General features: G+C 45.1%; 1 long non-coding RNA gene across 2 annotated transcripts; it reads left to right on the forward strand.

Moving 5' to 3' along the window:
* The first annotated feature begins 1,107 nt into the window (after positions 1-1,107).
* Positions 1,108-16,426, forward strand: LOC119453438 (uncharacterized). Of its 2 annotated transcripts, XR_005192299.2 has the most exons (5): positions 1,108-1,385; positions 5,641-5,761; positions 6,958-7,133; positions 8,554-8,696; positions 16,391-16,426. It is a non-coding gene; the product is annotated as an uncharacterized LOC119453438 (long non-coding RNA). The 2 variants fall into 2 exon arrangements; XR_007464969.1 differs by lacking the exon at positions 6,958-7,133 and having other exon boundaries at positions 1,121-1,385.
* The last annotated feature ends 5,804 nt before the right edge of the window (positions 16,427-22,230 follow it).

Below are 22,230 nucleotides of genomic sequence, written 5' to 3' on the forward strand. Positions count from 1 at the left end.
CCGTGGCCCTGACTTATGGGCGTCTGGAAAAGGGAGCCTTCTCCACGATAACGCAAGGCCGCACACTGCTCCCAGCGTGACAAAATTTCTCGCCAAGCACAGCATCACTGTACTTCCCCATCCGCCATACTCGCCGGACCTCTCCCCTTGAGATTTTTTCCTGTTTCCTCGTGTGAAGAGAGCCCTAAATGTTCGCCGGATGGGGAGCGTGGAGGCCAGTCAAGACGCCTCCACAAACGAGCTGACAGCCCTGCCAACAGAAGCGGTTTCCAACTGTTTCCAAGACCTCAAGAAGCGTTCAAAGTTGTGTATAGACTGCAAGAGAAACTATTTCGAAGGTGAGCTGCACAAATGATTTCAATGTTAAAAGCATTTTTAATGGACTCAGTCTGGGAACTTTACGGACAAAGGTTGTAAGTATACGTATACGTATCGGTTTTATCGGCCGTGTAAACTAGCAAACATAGCCACAGGAACTAAATTAACAAGCATGGTGTCACGCGCGCACAAGCAAACATGAACGCATCTCACTCGATGACCGCCGAAACTGGCTGTCAAAACGCTGGAGTGAGTCAGCGCAGCAGCAGTAGCGTGCGAATTGAGCTTCGTGGCGGCGCCCGCATCAACGCGATCTCAGCCGCGAAAACATAGGGAGGGCGGACTCTGCCCCGCCGCAGATGCCTTTCAAGATACACCCTGCGGACGGGCGCTCGCAGCGCAGAACACACCTTCAAGTACACTGCAGCCGGACCAAGCTGAGACCACGCCGTCTTTCTTTGAGTTTTATGTTGTCTCCTGTCAGAGTGCCCCACTGTACATTCTAATCTTGATCAATTTCAACAGTAAATAGATCAACTTAATATGTCCCCCTGTCCTTCGGAGTTCATCTGTCGGCCCTTCAATGCCGGGAATCGACTGCGCGGAATTTGGCGCTAGAATGTTAAAGAAAAAAATATCGACATTTTTAAGGCGAAAGCCTTAAACCTCTATGTTTCAAGGTCACTGTGAGGTACAGAAAAAGTGAGAGAGCTCACCTCCCGCTCGTGCCACTACACGCGCGTTCATCGTCTTCCACAGCTGGCTCCGACGACCTGAACGTCGCCCCCGAGGGCTCCGATGTCGCTGCGCATGCGTGAGCTGAGAGAAGGTGAGAAAGGAGAACAACTCTCCTTTGCCGGATGTGACGTCACATTATTGTTTGTTTTTTGCTTTTTGAAATAGCTACTCTCGAACTCGGACACTATAGTTCGCGCCTCGTTCGCGCGCGCATTGTGAGCATTCAAGTTTCGTTTTTTGCACTTGCTTAGTAGCTGAAATTGCGGACATTGCAGGGTTGGGCTTGATGACATTTGTTGCTCAGCTGCCGCGACACATTTGGAGCAAAGGTGAGTGTCGTGCGATTGGCCGTTCTCTAGCTGACACTTGTAAAAACAACCGGTTGCGCATTTGAGCTGTGGCCGATGTGATCTCGACATTCGAAGGAGCACGAAACGGTTGTCGCAGGTCTCGTAGTGATCGCAGGATAATTTATTCGTTCGTGCCTTCAACAAGTACTATCACAGTTCCTACGCGTTACCCCGATGTAAAACGAACGGCGGAAGCATTCACGCGCCGGAAAATGCATGCACTCAACTAGCTCTATCGGTGAATGCCGTCCTTTGGTATATATCTCGTGCGTAGGTCTTTGTTTCTCCATCTCTATGGGATGACTACGCTATGCGCCTCTTATTTACCCATGCAATTCAATTACCTTGCTGCTGCATTCAATTACCTTGCTCACTGCTTGCGCTGACCGCGGTAGGTGCGTCAGAGGCTTTCATTTGTTGCAGTGAGATAAAGAAAGCGTATTTCTTTCACTTACAGCTTCTTAGCAACTCTTTTGAGAGCCGTGGAGTTAAATCATGCAATGTGTACGTTGTGAGCAAGCTGTTAACCAAACCCGCTTTACTGCTGCTGTCGCTTTTACGGGCACCTTCAAAATTAAACATATATGAGTGAATGAATTCAGCTCACCTTTCTATACACATCCGTTGCTTTCGTTGTTCGTAGATCATGTGTGTACCTTTTCAACCGTAATCGACATTGTAAAAACAGCAGGAAGGCAGATGACACCCCAGTGAACCATTAATGTACCATAGATGTCCATAGAACATCATGTTTGAGACATTGCACACATCCTATAGATATCTATATTTATCCAAACAACATTACAAATACGTACCATGGATAATCTAAGTCCCATCCAGATCACGTTGCTCTAACGTTGAAAGGATGTCGCAGCTGGACATAAGTAACCTCTAATAGATGTTCTTTTTGGGGATGCAGGAGGTCCATAGAACATCTAGTGGATATTTCCTGCTGACGCTATACTGAGCTGCATACCTGCGAGTGCCACAGCAGATGTACTATTGAATACAAATGAAATGGGAACAGCAGAGTGTGTGGCCAAAACGTAACTAAAAGCACAGTCTGCGGCGTCGGCCAGCGATCATTTTACACGCATGTGGTTACATGTACCACATGTACATGCATGTGGTTTCGATGCGGAGTGCGGGGCTGCTTGTCCTAGTGCCTATTACGTCACCTGTATTTTGTTTGAAGCTTGTATTCTCACTCCACTATTGCAGTGCCATTCCTATCTGTGATTACTTTTAAGGTGGCTAGCACTGTTGTTGCGCATCCAATGCAATCCATTTTTCGTGCTATTCAAATTACGATTAGACACTGTCAGCTTTGATGGTGGTAACAAAAGCAAAGCAATGTACGTTAGCAAGCTGGGTAGCATGCCAGCTATATCACACTACAGATGTAGCGATGGTGCTAGTCACCATAACACTGTACTGCCAGGTGGGTATGGCACTGTCGAGGAAAGATGAGAAAACAACTTTCGGACAAAATGCGGGTGACGTTTATCGCAATAGGGCGAGCAGCGCTGCACTCTTCCTCGAGAACTACATCCCCACGCACGTGCACAACGACTGGCCCACGACATTTAGTTATGCTTCGGCCACACACTCCGCTGTTCGCATTTAATTTGTCCTCGATAGTACATCTGCTGAGGCACACTAATGGCACAGTTACCCACATTGTCGGCATGTAGCTGGTGACTTTGCTTGAAATGTTTTGTTAACGTGTAAACGTGTGAATGTGAAAATATAAATTGCAACACTTATTAAGGTGAAATCCTCAGATGGCTCAATGGTCGAAAAATCCGATGTCCAGCGTTGCAGCACCAAAATTTAATGGCACCAAAATTGGGGATTGAACCTTCGACCTTTGGTGTTAATTAGGTCGAAGCAAATTAAGGCAAAGTTCATTAAGATAGAGTTAATTGAGGCACTCTAACCCACGGCCTTTGTTGGGAGTCAAAACCACTTGGAGAGATGGGCGAATCGGCCACATCTCCAAATGATCTCCAAGTTGGATTCCAATTGACATGGTGAAGGTAGAGTCGAACCCACTACCTTGGGTGTTCATTAGAGGGAAGTTACTTAAGGCAAGTTAATTAGGGCAGAGTTAATTAAGGCACTCGAACACTCGACCTTTGGTGGAAGTCAAACCCACGACTTTTGGTGTTAATTAAGGCAAAGTTAATTAAGATACAATTAAGGCACTCAAACCCTCGACCTTTGGTGGGAGTAGAGCCCGCAACCATTGGTGTTAATTATGACGAAGTTAAGGCACTCGAGCCCACAACTTTGGTAGGAGAAAACAATAGAAGTAACAACGCATGCGAATGAGAATGACAAATAATTTAATTAATGCTTCGTGAGTGCGCAGGCTTCTGCCTTCATCCTCTTCAGTGTTCGCTAAAGTGACTGTCAACTTTTATATATAGTTCTAGCGCTCATCAAAATGCGAAAACTGTGCTAACAAAACCGTAAATCCGCATTTTGATCATTATGCATCATTGCAAATCCTGCAATGGATAAATGAAAAATAGTGAGTTCAGTAATCACTACGTAAAGCTCACCAGTGAAACTCACAATGTCATACCAATGTTACTTTTTTATTTATACAACTGATAAAGCTTTATTACAAAAATGATCGGCCCCCAGCCACGCACATGTATGAAATTATTCATTACATGTTCTCGCTGTATACAAACAGGTTAAACGCGGATCTAAAAGAAAAAAAAACGTAATCAAAAACAGATTCTTGAAAATTAAACTTCATTAAAACACAAGTAACGAGTAGGCACAAAATGACTAGCAGGCACAGTGCTGCCACAATTATAATTAAAAAGAATAAAACTGATTAGTAAGAGGTAGTATAACATACTAATTAATGACCAAAAGCGCATGGCCTGCTTGCCAGCACTTGCTTCTGGGGCCACCGGATTCAAGATAGAAAGCCAGTACTTTCTAGCTGCATTGAAAAATATATGGTGAAATAAATTCCACGCAAGCAGAATCCAGAAATGGAATGTTCATCTTAATAGGCAACTTGGTCAGGCAGCTTCTCAGATCACAAAAGTGCCAATAACATAATGCTGCCAGAGACTTAGAGATAGGCATTGCAAATGAGAAATATCCCTGACACTTGAAGAGGAACGCAGGAAACCAAGCGATACAAACATATGCGAAAATTAACCATCAAAACATTGCCTCCCGAGTATTCCCGTAAGCGCTCCGCAAGGCGAACAAACGTACCACAAATAGCAGTCAGAAGCACAGCTCGAAATTTCAGCACGCAACTGTACAGTTCTGCCTAGTATACACGTACTTGGGCCATGGTCAACCGCACAAAAGTCGAAAAGACACAAATAAAGCACATGCTGCTCACGCCCGGAACATTGCTGCGCACTTGCATCGAGGCGCGTGTTGCTGAATTGATATCAGTGGCGACGCGAAGTCAGAGCTATTGCGAGTTCAAGCTGGTTCAAGCTTCTTTTTTTCTTTATAAATTGTCGTAATACATCAGCAAGTTAAAGGTTACGTATTTTCAACAGTGTACTAATAGATATAACTGAAAAATAAAGCATCTTTGTATGAGAAAGAAAATGACGTAACCGAGACCGAAAGCATAGCGAAAAAATGGCGAAAGTATTGGCTTTTGCGCGCGGTGTCCGGCAGCAACGTTACTAGACCTCCAACAGTGTGAGCAAAGGTCGCGCTAAATTCCAAAATAATTAATTAAATGCTTTTGCTCTCCTAGCTTCCCATTGTTAGGCATTAGAGACAATTTGCTTGTATTTCTGCGGCATAGTGCGTGCATCTACTCATAACGCACTATGTACGATCAATGCACGAGAGCTTTGAATGTGCAAGAGATGTCCAAATCATAAGGACATTCGACGTCCTCTGGATGACCTTTGACTGCCACGTACCAGTCCAACGTACTATAGATGTAAACTGGACGTCGTTAAATGTCTTGGATATTTGGTCTTTTGTGGTACATCCAATGGATATTTGTGGTTCACTGGGACAAATACTGTGTCCGCCTTAATTGTTGTCTGTGCTGTTTTTATAATGTAAACAACTCCACACACTTGCTGTTTACACCAAAACAATCTTGATATTTTTTTTCTTGTAGGAGGATTTGCTTCTAACTGTGGCAGTGACGTTGTGTATTGTCCTCAGGAACGCTTGCGGTGTGCACATTTGTCTAATTTGTTTCACTGTGCTGCTGTCTTTACAGCTTCTGCTTATTTCCTTTGGCCGCACCTTATATTTGTTGTCTTTGTCAACATCTGACCTGTTTCTGCCTTGTTGAAAGCAAGTGGCCACAAGTACTGCTTAGTTTGCTCAGTCTAAACCTGGTATGTATATCTATTTGCTAAGGGCATGCATGTGCTCCTTTAAAGGTTGCTTAACTAATAGTGGTTTGAGTCATTGTGTATGACACCAGATAATTATTGTTCTAAAATGGTGGCAAAGCTTGTCCGTGCACAGATTTAAAGTATGGAGATGCTAAACATTAAAATGTTCCAAGTTGCCACAAAGTATTACACGCATTTAAATTTGCAGTCGCAAAAGACGTACTAAAAGTATAATCCACAAAATTTGCTTCGAGGTGTCTTGAGACAATGAATTGTAGAGAAAGAATTCTATTGTGAGTTGCCAATGCTTGTCGTGAGCTCTAGACCATTTTTCTATGCAGCCACTGTTGCTTCGTTGTCTGTGCTTGTTACTAACAAGAAATTGAGCTCCGTGGTTCCCCTGATTTTTGTAGCTCATAAAATGCAAATGTCTCGACATTGGCAGCCTTAGTGCCTCAAGGTAGAATACGAGTGTTCATTGGTCAGTTGCCTGCTTTTAAGATAATGTTGTATTTAATGTCAGGGGTTTAAAGGATACTTCACATCTGCCATCATGGCTGTTAGTTCTGCTGTCTAGCACTTCCAGGACAAAGTTTGGTACACATGTGAAACTATCCAAGAAAATGGACATTGGGACAACTGCTGACGTAGCTCACTTGGTAGAGCATCGCAAGCGCAAAGCAGAAAATGTTGGTTAAACTCCAACCGGCAGCAAGTTGTCTCTTAATGCAAAGCATTATCATGATATATTTTCGAATTTCTTAGTACACCTGCCCAGGTAGCTTCATTAATAATTAGTAATGCTCCTGATGGTGGGTATTGAACGCGAGTCCCTAGTGCAGCAGCCCAATTATTTGCCCATTAGGCTACAGATGCATGCATAGCTCGCCAGATTAACCGCACTGGTTCTCTCGTAGCAGCTAATGCTTTCAGGTGTTATGTGACACTCGCAGAGTTTGGGATTCACCCGTTTCAGCTCATATGCAACATATAAAGCAGGTGTTGTGTTTGCTTTGGTGACGCGTTGTGTGTGCAATTGTTTTTGGTTTCTCTATTTTGGTGTATTGTGCTTTGTATTCGATATGATGCTGGGCATTACCTCAATCACAGCTTCGATGCTGTGCCCAAAGAAAAAAACATTTGTAAGCAGGTGCTCGAGTGACGTGAAGCTCACTCTGCCTCATTCTCTCTTGCAGGTAGTGCATCCAGTTTAGCGCCGTGCACATGTGTGGGGCATTTCCTTGTTCTTATTGTGCTGATGTGTCGTGTTGTACATAGGAGGAAAGCCGGTCCTCCACAATATGGTTGTCAGTGTTGCTGAATACAACACAGTCTTGCTGCCTTGACACGCCACATCATTTGACATCTTGGGGTGAGGTGGCATCTTGCTGCTCCTTGTGGTCAGGCATAGCCAAGACTGCAGGTAGAGTCTGCACACAAAGTTCGAAGTTGAACTATAGAACCAGCACGCCCAATAAATGTGTCTGCAAATTTAGCTCTAAGCGTGATTTATGTCAGTTATAAAGATTCACAAAAGGGGCTTGGTCCATGGCCAAGCAGAGTGAACACGAACAACAACCGTCTTCATTCACATCCTTTGTTGGTGCCTGCCTTTGCCGCTACATAGTAATTATTTAGTAATTAGTTTGCTAAGCTATCCATAACTGAGAACTCGATCGAGCATAGAAAGAAACATGACTATAGGCTCCTGTGTTTCTTATGTTTAAATCCCAATTTGTAGGTATCAAACACAGCATAGCATAAATGATACATTGGGCACTGCAACCCTGTGATGTGCACATTGAGTGCCTTTTCGCGTCTTCTTCAGAGGGTACTCGAGATTTCTGGTTGGGTTGCCATAGATGTGTTAGCTCAGTGAATCTTCCTTGCAAGGCATTCAGTTTGTTAAAGTTAAGCCGCTATAGATGTGTCCTCATTGTTCAGGTTACTTCTGGCGACACGACAACGTTCTTGTGGCTATGATGTGATGCTTCATGACACACATGGTGCTCAATTCTGAATTATTGTTGGCATGCTTTTTCACAAATGGTTTTAGTAAGATGGTAAGAATGGTTTTAGTAGCACAGGCGACGCAAAATGAGCCACAGCATATGCTTTACCTCCAGCATGTTCGTGATCACTGATGGCATGTAAAACAGTGATTCAGACCAAGCATCGCAAAGAATGATTGTTGCCTTTCTTTCTTACAGGCTGCTGTGTTTCAGCTAAATCTGCTTTTCCTGTGTCCAGTGGCCTTGTCACTCAATTAGTGCTTGCCAATTTCCATTACACTGCAACCCAATAAAAATATGAAATTTTAGAATATGATGCCTCCCCTCTCTTCCCTTGTCCTTCTGACCTTTCACTCTGCTGCAAGCTTTTAGATTTCAATGCTTAAATGATTAATACAAACATTGATGCTACCATATTATTTGATGGCTATCATGATGGCAATAATTTAGGTCAACCTGAAACTAAATGAGAAAAATTAAAATAGGCATGTGTGAGTAGGACTGACTGTTCCTGGTTTCTGGCTCTATGCTAAATTTGAGGTCTTTGCCTCAAGGAAATGGGTCTTGGATTCTCAGACCCTTTTTGTGATCCTGTGCCTGTATCAGACCTGATATACAGTCACGGAAGCTTTACAAAAAGGAGCACCTTTCTTTTGGGGAACTGCTTTTTATCACAAGTGTGCTAGATAGCGCCAGTTATGCTATGAGCAGGCACAACTGCAGGTACAAACTATAGTATGTAGTTTAAAATAATTTCACATCTATTTGTGAACTTCCCAGGCCACTTCACAACTGCAAGCTGAATCTGATGTAGGCAGTGTCAGGGTCATGGCCCATATTTTAGTGAACGCCAAGAATGCGTCCTGTGACTGAAGTTTGAGCATTTGAGCCCACCTTTTGGAAGTGCTTTTTATGTGCACTCAGTAAGGTGACAGTTATCCATGCTTCTTGACATGATTTTAAGTGATCCTAGAGGCAACACTTATTGATCTGCATTATGCAAATGTTTTTATATTTTCACTAATATACTGTGGTCACTATTACTACGCACTGTTTAAAAGGTGTTGAATATAAAAAGCTACTTATTTGCCCTAATATAATGTAGAAATCACGTGGAAATATTGTAGGATCACGTGGAGCAGAGGTAGAATACCCGGCTTCAAATCTGAAGGTCGTAAGTTCGAATCCTACTCCAGTCCACCACATTTTCAGGCATGGAGTGGTGCCTGACACCGGCAAGAAAAAAATATATCGCCGAGACCTAGTGGGGCTATACTAGTTCAGGTGCAACCAAACTAGGAAGGCCCACTAAGCTTCATCAAAGTCACTCCCTCACCAGAACAGGAATTGGCCTCCCTGGTGCAGTATTCGGCCACTACCTCCCTCATGACTCCGACAATTAACCCATAGCCCTCAGTTCCCAGTGGCTGCGGAGCACCTGACCAAGGCGGCGGTCAGACCTGCTACGCGGCAGAGGGTGCTAAGAATCTCTGGGTCAAGACAGGCCGCCAATGGAAACTGAACCTGGCAACGTTCAACACGCGTACCCTATCGAGTGAGGCTAGCTTAGCAGGACGATTTGAAGAATTATCAGGCATTTCCTGGGATATTATTGGCCTTAGTGAGGTTAGAAGAACTGGTGAGGCTTACACAGTGCTGACTAACGGCCACGTCCTCTGCTACAGAGGTCTTCCAGATAAGAAAGAATCCGGGGTAGGATTTCTAGTGCATAACAACATAGCGGGCAACATTGATGAATTCTACAACATTAATGAGAGGGTAGCAGTCGTCGTAATAAAGCTGAATAGGAGGTACAAAATGAAGGTAGTACAAGCCTATGCCCCAACCTCTAGTCACGATGATGAAGAAATAGAACAGTTTTATGAAGATGTTGAACTAGCAATGAGAAAGGTGCAAACTCAGTATACTTTAGTCATGGGCGACTTCAATGCAAAAGTGGGGAAAAAGCAGGTTGGTGAGCAAGCAATTGGCAACTATGGCATCGATTCTAGGAATGCACAAGGAGAGATGTTAGTAGAATTCGCAGAAAGGAATACGCTCCGAATAATGAATACCTTCTTCAGGAAGCGCAGCAACAGGAAGTGGACATGGAAAAGCCCTAATGGAGAAACAAGGAATGAAATAGATTTCATACTCTCTGCCGATCCAAGCATAGTACAGGATGTAGAAGTGTTAGGTAAGGTTAAGTGCAGTGACCATAGGTTAGTGAGGTCTAGGATTTCTCTCAATTTGAAGAGAGAGAGAGAGTGAAATTAGTCAAGAGGAAACAGGCCAACCTAGAGGCAGTAAGGTAAAAGCAGACCAATTCAGGCTGGTGCTTGCAAACAAATATGCAGCTTTAGAAAAGGAAGATAAAAACAACATAGAGGTAATGAATGAAACCGTAACTAGGTTGATCTCAGAAGCAGCAATTGAAGTGGGAGGTAGGGCACCAAGGCAACCAGTAGGTAAGCTCTCCCAAGAAACAAAGGACCTAATAAAGAAACGACAGAAGATGAAAATGTCCAACTCAAGAGATCAGATAGAATTCGCTGAACTGTCAAAACTAATCAACAAGAAAAAAGTAAGGGACATTCGAAATTATAACGTGGGAAAGATTGAGGAAGCCGTAAAATATGGACGCAGCATTAAATCAGTAAGAAGAAAGCTTGGCATAGGACAAAGCAAGATGTATGCACTGAAAGATAAGCATGGTAATATCATCAGCAATTTCGATGACATAGTAAAAGCAGCGGAAGAATTCTATACTGACCTGTACAGTGCCCAAAACAGCCAAGCTACTTTCATTCAAAATAGTGATGAACCGGATACAGAGGCTCCTTCTATAACTAGCGCTGAAGTGAGAAGGGCCTTGAAAGACATGACCAGGGGAAAAGCTGCTCGAGAAGATGGAATAACAGTAGATTTAATCAAAGATGGAGGAGATATCATGCTTGAAAGGCTTGCGGCCCTTTATACGCAATGCCTCACAACTGCAAGTGTACCTGAGAGCTGGAAGAACGCCAACATTATACTTATCCATAAGAAGGGAGACGTTAAAGAACTGAAGAATTATAGACCCATTAGCTTGCTTTCAGTATTGTATAAAATATTCACCAAGATAATTTCCAATAGAATCAGGGCAACACTTGACTTCAGCCAACTAAGAGAACAGGCTGGCTTCAGGAAGGGATATTCTACGATGGATCATATCCATGTCATAAATCAGGTAATCGAGAAATCTGCGGAGTGCAATCAACCTCTCTACATGGCTTTCATAGATTATGAAAAGGCATTTGATTCAGTAGAGATACCAGCAGTCATGGAGGCATTGCGTAATCAAGGAGTACAGGAGGCATACGTGAATATCTTAGCAAACATCTACAAGGATTCCACAGCTACCTTGGTTCTCCACAAGAAAAGTAGAAAGTTACCTATCAAGAAAGGGGTCACGCAAGGAGACACAATCTCTCCAATGCTATTCACTTCATGCTTAGAAGAAGTATTCAAGCTCTTAGACTGGGAAGGCTTAGGAGTAAGGATCAACGGCGAATATCTCGGCAACCTTCGGTTTGCAGATGACATTGTCCTATTCAGCAACAATGGAGACGAATTACAACAAATGATTGAGGACCTTAATCGAGAAAGCGTAAGAATTGGGTTGAAGATGAATATGCAGAAGACAAAAACAATGTTCAATAGCCTGGCAAGGGAAGAAGAATTCAGGATCGCCAGTAAGCCTCTAGAGTCTGTAAAGGAGTACGTTTATCTAGGTCAATTACTCACAGGGGACCCTGATCACGAGAAAGAAATTTACAGAAGAATAAAATTGGGTTGGAGTGCATACGGCAGGCATTACCAAATCCTGACTGGGAGCTTACCACTGTCGTTGCAGAGAAAAGTGTACAATCATTGCATTCTACCGGTGCTAACATATGGGGCAGAAACTTGGAGGTTAACAAAGAAGCTCGAGAACAAGTTAAGGACCGCACAAAGAGCGATGGAACGAAAAATCTTAGGACTAACGTTAAGAGACAGGAAGAGAGCGGTGTGGATCAGAGAACAAACGGGGATAGCCGATATTCTAGTTGACATTAAGTGGAAGAAATGGAGCTGGGTAGGTCATGTAATGCGTAGGATGGATAACCAGTGGACCATTAGGGTTACAGAATCGATACCAAGAGAAGTGAAGCGCAGTCGAGGTCGACAGAAAACCAGATGGGATGATGAAGTTAGGAAATTTGCAGGCGCAAGTTGGAATACGCTAGCGCAAGACAGGGGTAATTGGAGATCGCAGGGAGAGGCCTTCGTCCTGCAGTGGACATAAAATATAGGCTGATGATGATGAATGTAGAAATAAGCATTCTGCAGTCTGAAAAGTGAAGAAAAGAAACATAAAAAAGAAAAAATCACCGCCCAAGCACTCCATACAGATGGTTAACCAGCAAAGCTGAAACGTGCGGCCGCAGTGTTTATGACTGGGTTAATTACGTCTTTGTGTTTCTTAATGAGGTTACACACATGTTTGGCTGCGACGGAGAGAACGACGTCACTGAAAGTGTGTCCACCGTTGTTGCCTGCGTTCGATGTCTCACGTTCGCTTGGCGGTGTGGTTAGCGGCATTTGCCCGCCATTGCCGCTGCTTGTGATTCTTTGAAATTAAATCTGTCCGTCACGTAAGACAACGAATGGCTCATACCTCCTTAAGCAATGGCTCATGCGGCCTCCCCATTACGACGTCACAAGAGAAGTGAAATTCTACGCTGGAATTATGAGCCGCAACGGAGCCAGCTGTGGAAGAAGACAACGAACGCGGGAGCAGTGGCATGAGCGAAACCCGAGGGGTGCCAACAAGCCAGCTTCGGAAGAGACAACGATGCTCGAGCCAATGCTGATGATGATAGTTATCTGTACACAGGCGACAGACAGACGCTTTTTCGTTTCGCCTAGCCATATGGTCGCAAGATTCACAACCACTTTAGTTGATTATAAAAACATTGAAGTGCACGCAAACAGCCTCTACATTGCATCTGTGAAAAACATTGCTCCATCTTGCTGTAGCATTATGCACCTTAGCTTTGTGTGGAAGCCGCGGTTGTTGCATTGTGCTGCACCGCAATGAACCTTGGTTATGTGAAAAAGCCGCTGTTATTGCATTGCTCTTTACTGTTATGCACGTCAACCTTGTGGCAAAGCCACCACACTTGCACCGTGCTCCACCGCAAAGCATTTTAGGTGTGTGGAAAAGTACTTACTAAATATTGCATGTGCTGGATTTGAGCATTTTTAACGCAAAGAATTCTTTCTTCATATCAAGCACTTTGCAGTAGGCAATTTTATGTCCCGGCTCCTGTTAGTCTTTCCGATTGAAAACAAAAATATGTCTGGCAGCGAGTCCAAACCTGTCTCCCAACATAACAGCCCAACGCTTTAGCCATTAGGCCGCTGTTATGCACATACTTTGCGCTCGCCAATATGTAGCTAGGTATATGAGGTAGTGGCCCATGCATTATGGTGCACGATATGTGTCGGAGCATGTGTGCATGTACAAGTTGCTCGTCAAATTGAGAGCATGTCAGTTTCTCCCATTCTTCCTTTGTGGCAGCACTTCGAGGTGTTTTAGACTGCTCCAGCTTTGTGATTCACCCACATTTCCCAGTCCCTTCATTGTAGCAGCTTCCACAACATGGACACTGTGCGACATTGTACTACCTTTGTATTGAAGGTGAAGGTGGTATGTGCTCGTTGAGTGAAAAATGTTGACAAGAGGTGTATGCACAGAAACGTATGACATTCATCTTAATACTACATATAATGATTCTATACTCCTTGTGCCACAGTGACCCATGCCCAAATCAGCAGACGGGCCCAGAATGGGCACATAACCATTTGTGCATACCGCATAAGCCATGCTGTCCACTCGGCAAAACAGTAGCCACCACAGTGTAGGCAGGAAGAGGCAAAGAAACCTTTATATTATACTACCATTGCACGGAGAGTACGAAAGCGAAGGGCCTTTGTACTCTCCTCGCAATGCTTGTCACACATCACTCGCCATACACAAACACGTTGGTCAATGCTGCAATGCTCGGCAGAACCCTAAACATAAATCCCCACAGTGTGTGGGATCTACATAATTATTTTTTTTTTCATTTTTCAGGCATTTGGTGGTAGAGGCCAGTGCGTTACACAGAAATCCCACTACAGTGCAGCAACGTTCAGAATGTAGTACGAGGTACATTATGTAGTTGGCTATAAGTTAAAAAACATAAATTATATTAGTCATCAAAATATAGGTAGCCAGTGTTGAAACTACAGATTTTTTTTAAATTCAAAATACCCCCAAAGGCCCTCATGAGGGTATTACATGGGGGGGGGGGAGGGGTCACAGGCACACAGGCACTGGTCATAGATTATACATCATATTAAAAAGAAGACAATATAACAAAAGTAATAATAGAGTGAAACATAGGTAATATACAAAATAAGTCACAATTATTTCAGAGAAAACATTAGTACATATTAGGACAACATAAGGCAACTGCAATGAAAAGCAAAACAGCAACAAACATCGAAAACACTGTAAAAGTCCCAAGATAATAATAATAAGATTAGTTGACAAGTCGTGAGCGAATTAAATCTTGAAACTTAGCCAAGTCAGGTTCCGTGGCAATGTCTGATGGTAAGGCGTTCCACACAGTTATTGTGCGCGGTAAGAATGAATATGCATAATGGAATGACTGGCAGTTAATGCGTTTGACTTTGTATGGATGGTCACGACGTGTAAACATAACTGGTGGTGACTGAAAGAAATCATCATGAAGTGATGGATGGTGATAAAGCTTATGGAAAAGTGATAGGCGAGAAATTTTACGGCGAAGTGCTAAGGTGTCCAAATCAGCTTTATTCTTTAACGAGGTGACGCTGGTGTAACGTGAATAATCTGAAAAAATGAATCGCGCAGCACGGTTTTGCAAGGCTTAGATGTTGCTGATGATATAAGTTTGTTCGGGATCCCAAATGGCAGACGCGTATTCTAGTTTAGGACGGATTAATGTTGTGTACGCTAGTTTTTTAACATGCATTGGGGCTTCTTTTAAGTTATGTTTAATAAGTCCGAGAGTGCGGTTAGAAGAGGCAAGGGTAAGATTAATGTGATTATTCCATGATAAGTTTGACTGAAGATTGATGCCAAGGTACTTGTAAGTTGTGGCTACAGCACTGCACGGGCCGATTTTTGCGGCCCGGGCCCGGCCCGGGCCCGTTCTTACATTGGGCGGCCCGCCCGAGCCCGATCAGAACTTTTATGGCGATACCCGGGCCCGGCCCGGGCCCGGAAATAATCTACGTTACCCGCCCGGCCCGGCCCGCCACCCCTTCACCTTAAGCCCGGCCCGAGCCCGACTCGAAACTGGCCCGAACCCGGCCCAAGACCGAAAAATACATGTTTTTCAGAGTTGAGAAGCCCGAGAATAACTCGCAGAAAGCCCGAGCCCGGCCCGGGCCCGCGTCAAAAAACCTGAGCCCGGCCCGGGCCCGGGTCAAAAAGCACACGCCGTGCCCGAGCCCGGCCCGAGCCCGTGAAAAAACTGCTCTACCCGGCCCGGCCCGGCCCACGGGCCGGGCCGGGCCCGGGCTTTCGGGTAAGCCCGAGCCCGTGCAGTGCTCTAGTTGTTGGCGAGTTCCACAGCGTTGTTATCAAGGGAGTAGGTTGTTGGAATTCGTGGCCTATCGGTGAAAGACAAGAGTTTAGTTTTGGAAATATTTAATGGCATTAACCAATTAGAACACCATGCACTTATTGCCTCCAAGTCAGTTTGTAGTAAGTGATTATCAGTGTTACTTGTTACACATCGATAAAGTACACAATCATCTGTAAATAGTCTGATTTTGGATAACATGCAACTGGGTAAATCATTAAATAGATTAGAAAGAGTAAAGGTCCAAGTGTTCTGCCTTGTGGAACTCCAGACGTAACATCAGCATAAGATGAGTTAGAATTGTTAACTGATGTAAATTGAATTCTAGATTAGAGAAAATCGGTGATCCATGCAATTATAGTAGGATGAATGTTAAGCTGTGAAAGTTTAAGTAACAACCTATGGTGTGGAACACGATCAAATGCCTTGGAAAAATCTAAAAATATTGCGTCAACTTGAAACCCAGCGTCTATCAATGCATGTATGTCACTAATAAATCCGGCTAGTTGGGTTTCGCATGAGTAGCCCTTGCGAAAACCGTGCTGATACTTGAAAATAATGTTATGGTCTTCAAGGAAGTTGATGACTTGAGTGTGTATTATATGTTCGAGTAATTTGCAAATAGTACTGGTTAAGGAGATGGGACGATAATTCAGCGGACAAGCACATGCATTCAAGGTTGAGCCACAGCATGAGAACACGGATGAGCAGACACACACGGTGGTCACTTGAGTTGGCATTCTGTCTATCTTTACCAACAAGCCCAGCTGCACAATGAGTAATTAATATTATGGCGACTGCAGCACAGCAGTGGTCTAGTGGCATAGTCTCGACCTCGTATATAGCAGGTACTAAGTTAAAAACTTCGGAACTGCCATGAATCTCACAATCAATCCTTATCCCTCGTTTTCCCACAGCTGCAGTCAGATGTGCTGTATATTGGTGGGTGTCCGCAATCTTGAGATCCAGACAGGCTGCCACTGGAAGTCCCTTGGGTCAGGTGATACCTCAAATGCCTCCAAATATTTCACTGTATAAACCTTTATAGAATGAGAAACTTGTCAAGAGCCAAGTTGTTACACACAAAAGAAAACTGTCACTAAATAGTGACCAGTTTCATTTCTTTTGTAAGCCACAGGTTGTGTGCATTTGACATTGCTGACCAACTCTTATCTACTCTCCGATACAATATCCATACTCATTGTATATATATTAAATAAAAATACATATAAGATTCATCTGGTCAGAAAGAATTGCCATTTTGGGAGGGGGTAGGTTGGAGGACAATTTGTCATTCCTTTCTCTTCTCTGTGATCGAGCTGATCAACCTCACTACAATGATAAACGTACTGCAGTTCCCTGCATTCACATATGTTTTCAGAGAAAACTATTGTGTGGAGCCATGCTTGTAGTAATGCAATGCAAGATATATGCTGTGTCGCGTGACTCTTAAGTAATATTGTTAAATTCGAGTTGTGACCAATCTTGCTGCTCTTTATCTGGTTCCTGGTGAGTTCGTGGAAGTTCAGGTCACGTGAAGATACTCGATGAAGTTTCTCTGCGAAGTTCTTTTTAAAACTCTAGCAGCTGGCATCATAAAGTAAGTATGTAAATTGAGAGAAAATGTACATGATACAGAATAGTTCATTTTCGCCTGCCCTCTTTGTTTTATTTCTGGATCTGCAATGAACAGATCCACAGCTTGCTCACAGGCAAGTAGGCAGTGGCTTTCTCAGCGATGCTAATATCTCTATTCTAGTGAAAGACAATGTAAGCTACTGTTTTTGCAAGCATTCCGCAAATGCGGCTCGCCATCAAGCACCAAACTTTTTTATGTCTAAAAAAATAACTTGGAGAAGTAAATGCCCAGTATTCTTTTTTAGCTTTCAGTAAGCTTGCCATATAGCTCAGTGTTAACATGCAGGTTAGGTTACAGAAAGCAATAATAAACGACAATAAACACTGCTTGGATGGCAAAAAACGTGAATCATATCACTTTTTTTGGCAATGACTTTTTGGGAAATAGGAGGCTAAGCAATTGGTGATATGGCTACACTGTAAAGATTGGATAAGATGGATGACTGAATCTGCAACAGAACATTTGTGGACATTGTGTGAGCCACATTTTCCATGCTTTTTCGCCGACTAAGCGAGACTACATGCAGTGAGGCAGCATAGCTTACTTTTCTATGCTTTTTTGCTGACTAAGCAAGACGACATGCAGTGAGGCAGTATAGGTTACTTTCCTGGTGCATCAGCATGGGCTTTCTACAGTTCACTTCCATGAATTCTACCCTGACGGCACCAACGAAATTGATCCAATTATCCGGTGGGTCGAATTGAACATTAAAAAAAATGCTAAAACACCGCTGATTCATATGGCAGTATGTAATTGACTTTAAGACGCCTCCGAGACAAACGTGCGTCAACTTTCCATTTTTCCAAACTATAAAATTGAAGTGCAAATGACTTAAAACTTCAAACCCAAGTATAAACCTAACGCATACCTTATTTTTGAGAATGTAAGCTGATTTCCTAAAGTCACCCTCGCTGCAACAAAGCCGTGTTAAGCGGTAAAGTGTATGAATGCTGCAAATGCAGTTTTAGTTTCCCACTCGAGTGCACAGTGCAGGCAGTTTCCGGCTTAATTTCCTTCGAAAACAAAATGTGCCCTTTAGAACCAGGTCAATACCATAATCGGACATTGTGAGCTACCGTTATGGCTTGAAAATCTTGAAACAGACGCTGCCACTAAAAGGGGTCGTTATTGGAGTCAGGCGCATGCCTGTAGCTTGGTCAAGTTCGGATTATCTGGCGAATTCCAATTTCAGGATCAAAATAACAAATGTTTAGGGCCGTAGAACTGCATGGGAACTGGCCAAGATCTTTGGTCAGAGTCGAATTAAGCGAAAGATTAACCGGAGTTGGATTAACGGAAGTCTACTGTATACACTTTTCTGTTCAACAAGGAGTTGCCATTTTAATATTGCTACGGGGAGGCAAACACAACAGAAAAACGTATTTACAGTATATTTACAAGGCGATCAAGCGTCAACCATATGGCCGAGAGCATGCGCCAGATTATCAGCGTCTTCTTCATCGATGCTCCTCTAGATGAATCATACCGTGACATGACCCCCGGCTGCTCAAGCACCGTCACGGTGCTTGCTATGATCCAGGCGAGTGGTAAGGTTTAAGGCGGGATACGTGAACGTCAGTAGGTGATGAAACGGTTGGCGAGGAAGACTCGAGCGGGCCAATCTCATACGTGACGTCTGTTACACGGCGTAAGACACGGTAGGGTCCGGAGTACCGCGAAAGCAATTTTTCTGATAGTCCAACACGCCGAGTCGGGAGTCAATAGAAGCACAAGGGCACCCGGAGTATAGATAACATCACGATGACGGGAGTCGTAGCGGTGCTTCTAGTGGCTTTGCGATGTAGTAAGGCGACGGCGAGCAATTTGGCGTGCCTCATCAGCTCGGGAAATGGCATCACGAGCGTACTCAGTTGGCAAATGGACGGCATCGGGGATGATAGTGTCAAAAGGTAACGTTGGGTCACGGCCAAACAGAAGATAGAAGGGTGAAAAACCAGCAGTATCATGACGGGAGGAATTGTAAGCGAATGTAACGAAGGGCAACGCAACATCCCAGTCTTGATGGTCAGATGAGACATACATAGAAAGCATGTCAGTAAGCGTCCGGTTGAAGCGCTCAGTCAAGCCGTTAGTTTGCGGGTGGTAAGCCGTCGTAAATTTGTGTTTTGTCGCGCAGGAGCGAAGCAGGTCATCGATAACTCTGGAGAGGAAGTAACGGCCACGGTCAGTGAGGAGTTGACAAGGGGCTCCGTGATGTAAGATGACATCGTGTAGCAGGAAATCAGAGACGTCCGTAGCACAACTGGTAGGGAGAGCGCGTGTAATTGCGTAGCGGGTGGAGTGGTCCGTAGCAACGGCAATCCATTTGTTTCCAGAAGTAGAGGTCGGGAAAGAACCGAGGAGGTCAAGGCCAGCTCAGGAAGAAGGGGTCAGATGGGACGTCAAGGGGCTGAAGGAGGCCAGCAGGAGGCTTAGGTGGTTTCTTTCGGCGTTGGCAGGGTTCACAAGCAGCTACGTAGCGACGAACGGAGCGGTAAAGACCGGGCCAAAAGAAGCGACGCCGAACGCGATCGTAGGTCCGGGAAACTCCAAGGTGACCAGCGGTCGGGGCGTCATGTAGCTGGCCGAGAACGCTCAAGCGCAGATGCGTAGGAACGACGAGCAACAGTTCGCGTCCGTCCGGGTGGACGTTGTAGCGATATAACGTGTCATCTTTAAGCACGAAGAGGCGAAGGGAAGGATCGGGCGCTGCGGAATCCAGCTTCTGAATAAGCTCACTTAAAATGGGATCACGGCGCTGTTCATCACGGATGTGGCTTAAAGCAGAGAGAGTACACATGCAGGCGTGTCATTGGAGGCTTCAGGCGGATCCACGGGATTGCGGGACAAACAGTCAGCATCCCGGTGCAATCGGCCAGATTTATAAGAAAAAGAGTAAGTGTATTCTTGGAGCCGGAGTGCCCAGCGACCAAGACGCCCATTGGGATCCTTAAGCGACGAAAGCCAGCAAAGTGCGTGGTGATCGGTAGTGACAGTGAAATGCTGGCCATGTAAATAGGGGCGGAATTTGCCCACCGCCCAAATGAGAGCAAGACACTCCCGTTCTGTAATAGAGTAGTTCTGTTCGGCTAAGGAAAGGAGACGGCTAGCATAGGCGACAACACGGGCATGCCCATTCTGATGCTGGACTAAAACAGCGCCGATTCCGTAGCCGCTGGCATCGGTGCGGAGTTCTGTTGGAGCGGAGCTGTCGAAATGAGCCAGGACTGGTGGTGTAGTGAGCGACGTGATGAGGGTAGAGAAGGCGGCAGCCTGTGCAGCACCCCAAAAAAACATGACGCCTTTCTTCAGTAAGTTTGTGAGAGGGCGTGCAATTTCCGCGAAATTCTTCACAAAACGACGGAAGTAGGAGCACAGTCCCAGAAAGCTACGAACTTCCTTTGTGCAAGTCGGAACGGGGAACTGCTGCACAGCTCGAACTTTGTCAGGGTCGGGGCGAACACCGGTTGAGTCGACGAGATGACCGAGCATGATAAGTTGCTGACGTCCGAAGTGGCACTTAGATGAATTAAGTTGCAGGCCGGCTTTGCGAAAAACAGAAAGGATAGAAGAAAGTCGGTCGAGATGCGTTTCAAAGTTCGGTGAAAATACAATGACGTCATCAAGATAACACAGGCAAATGGACCATTTAAAACCGTGGGTGTCGATCATGCGTTCGAAGGTGGCCGGGGCGTTGCATAAGCCGAAAGGCATGACTTTAAACTGATAAAGGCCGTCAGGGGTAACAAAAGCGGTCTTCTCACGGTCCATGTCATCAACGGCGATCTGCCAGTACCCTGACCGAAGGTCGATTGAAGAAAAATACTTGGCGCCGTGAAGGCAATCCAGGGCGTCGTCTATGCGTGGGAGCGGGTACACGTCTTTTTTGGTGATCTTGTTGAGATGTCGGTAGTCCACGCAAAATCGCCAACTGTCATCTTTCTTTTTAACAAGAACCACAGGAGAAGCCCAAGGGCTGCAGGACGGCTCGATTATATCTTTGGCAAGCATCTTGTCGACCTCCTTTTGAATGATGCGGCGCTCAGCTCGAGAGACGCGGTATGGCCGTCGGTGGATCGGATGGGCATCGCCAGTGTTTATGCGGTGTTTGACAGCGCAGGTTTGACCCAGAGGACGGTCGCAAAGGTCAAAGACGTCCCTATAAGAGAAGAGGAGTCGAAGGAGATCGTCAGCGTGATGGGGCGAAAGGTCTGGAGCAATCATTTTCTTCAGGTCGGGAGGAGACAGACCTGGCGAAGAAGACGCGATATCGGTGGTGTGCGAGCGACCAGCATCCGGAGGAGACAAGGTCGAGATAACGTAATCGTAGGAGGGCGTCAGCATAGCGAGTGAAATGCCTTGTGGGAGCACTTGTGAACACAGTCCGAAATTAATCACAGGAAGACAAGTAAGATTGTCCCTTATAGTTATAACAGTGTGAGGCAAACCAACACTGTGCGTCAACAGAACGGCGGTGATGGGAGCGAGCACATAATCGCCGTCGGGGACTGGTGGAGAGGGCGTCACAGCAACACAAGTCACGGCTTGCGGCGGCAAACGGACGTGCTCAGCAGAACAGAGCCGACTCTTGATTGGTCTGGGTTGATCAATTACACTTGATAGGTCAAGCTGTACAGTACCAGCGGAACAATCGATGAGGGCGGAGTGGGCGGACAAAAAGTCAAGACCGAGGATGACGTCATTGGAACAGCAGACGAGGACGGTGAACAAAACAGAAGTTTGACGGCCGGCTACACTGACATGTGCGGTACAAAGGCCAGCTACGGGAGACGTACCACCGTCGGCCACTTGGACAACACGTGATGGGGCAGGGGTCATAACTTTTTTCAACTGCCGGCGGAGGTGAGAACTCATAACAGAAATATGGGCGCCGGTGTCAATCAAAGCAGTAACAGGTAGGCCATCCACTTCAACGTCAATCAAGTTCTGATTGGTAGGGAGCGTCAACAGAGGAATTGGAGAGCAGGTCGGAATAGCAGCATCACCTCCAGGAGCTGCAGCCGTTAGTTTCCCGAAGGAAAACGCCGGGAGTAAGACGGGGACGGGGAACGGCGTGGTGGGGGTGACCGAGAAGGTCGGCGTCGTGGGGAGGGCGAG

Source organism: Dermacentor silvarum, chromosome 1 (genome assembly GCF_013339745.2).
Source record: "Dermacentor silvarum isolate Dsil-2018 chromosome 1, BIME_Dsil_1.4, whole genome shotgun sequence".
Lineage (NCBI taxonomy): Eukaryota > Metazoa > Arthropoda > Arachnida > Ixodida > Ixodidae > Dermacentor > Dermacentor silvarum.